Below are 1683 nucleotides of genomic sequence, written 5' to 3'. Positions count from 1 at the left end.
GCGTGTAGGCACCTTAGGCGAATCCCACATCGGCCATGCAAGGGGGGAGAGATCTAGGACCGGTTGTAAGGTCGCATGATGTAACGCCCCAACCCCAAGATAGTATATAAGGTACTATAATATTTACACGGGCGTTAAGGAAATCCCATATACTATAGTAAGGATCGTAACCTGAAATGTTGGGACTTCCATAAATAAACATTCACACACACAATTTATCAAGATAGCAGGGAAAGTAGACTTCATTCTCCACGAGACAAAATATTGTCAAAGTTAAGAGTACAAATCTTGTAACATACTACAACATCATAAGAGACGCCTAAACAAGATAACTACACTCGCGCCGCCTCTAGGCCTTCTCCCTTTGAGCCCGAGCCTGACAGATCTGGAACATTTGAATATTCCAGGGGTATGAACACCCGGGTTAGATCGTTAAATCTAAGTGAGGGTTAAAATAACTTCATGCGTGCAAATGCAAAATGCAGAGATGCATGCTCCAGGTGGATGTGACGCCAGGGTGTTGCAATCACCCCTGCCAACCTTATCATGTAACACAGCCTAACAACATGGCCAAGTGAAGACTCCCTTCACCCATGATATTCACAACTAGTCACAAGCCACACGTAGTGATGCATGAACAAATGGAAAGAAACATGCGTATCAAACGAAATAACATGATATGCACATGTAATCACCGCCATCATGCTCAATAATATGCACAACATGTAAGAAATACAGTTTAGAAACCACTCACCGAAGCTTCCCACTTCTTGGTTGCACAAATTCACGGCCAAACGTCGCTCCAAGTGGACTGTTCTATAAAAACCGAGACCTTTTTGTATCCAAACCTAAAATAAGTTTAGATATATAAGTATCTACTAAAAGTAGGAGTTTTCATGAAAAATTTCAAGCCAAGAAGACCTATAACGCGCCCACACGCGCTCCCACAAAGTCGGCCACGCGCCTGGACGCGCAGCTCTGTTGGGCGCGTGCGGCTCACGCGCCAGACGGACTTCCGACCCTGAAAATTAAAACGGGCATAACTCTCTCATTTTAACTCCGATTCGAGTGCCGTTTGAACCTACGGACTCCTCTTTCAACCCTCTACGTGGTTACAGAAAGAAGATGAGCTTACCTTGCAGTTTTGGTTACTGTTTTGCACGGATTTCAAGGGGCTCGTGCCTTCCAACGGCTTGCTTTCGGCTCCTACTCGGGCAGGGTTTCCTTCCCTTCTTTACAGCAGAGTTTCCCCTCCTTTATAAGCAACTTACCCCCCTTAATTTGGTGGCCAAAAACCCAACCCAAGGCATTCTTATATAGTGCCCTTAAATCCATAGGATTGTGACACTTGGCTTTCTAAGATGGTGACACTTGGCACTTGAGATTTACACCCTAATTATTGCTTTCCTCCCATGGTGACAAGTGGCTCTTGAGATATGAGCCTTATCATGACATTTTTAACCCTTTAACGAATGGATTTTCGCCACGTGTTATGGAGATTTGAGCCATAATGATTGCTTTCATCCTACGGCGCCACGTGTCCTCGAGATATGAGCTTTCATTATTACTTTCTTCCTACTACGACATGTGTCCCTCAAGATGTGAGCCTTCATCATTGCTTCCCTCCTACGGTGCCACGTGTCCCTCGAGATTGGTGTTTAATCATTACTTTTGATTTTCCAT

General features: G+C 44.6%; 1 long non-coding RNA gene across 1 annotated transcript; it reads right to left on the bottom strand.

Annotated features, from left to right (window-relative positions):
* Window positions 1–231: 231 nt before the first annotated feature.
* On the bottom strand, window positions 232–1265 carry LOC127804254 (uncharacterized). The gene is made up of 3 exons (XR_008023676.1): window positions 1136–1265; window positions 755–848; window positions 232–385 (listed from the first exon to the last, which is right to left on the bottom strand). It is a non-coding gene; the product is annotated as an uncharacterized LOC127804254 (long non-coding RNA).
* Between the last annotated feature and the right edge of the window lie 418 nt (window positions 1266–1683).

This window comes from Diospyros lotus, chromosome 6 (assembly GCF_014633365.1).
Source record: "Diospyros lotus cultivar Yz01 chromosome 6, ASM1463336v1, whole genome shotgun sequence".
Lineage (NCBI taxonomy): Eukaryota > Viridiplantae > Streptophyta > Magnoliopsida > Ericales > Ebenaceae > Diospyros > Diospyros lotus.
The sequence above is the reverse complement of the archived record's forward strand: the minus strand, read 5'-3'. Positions and strand labels throughout refer to the sequence as shown.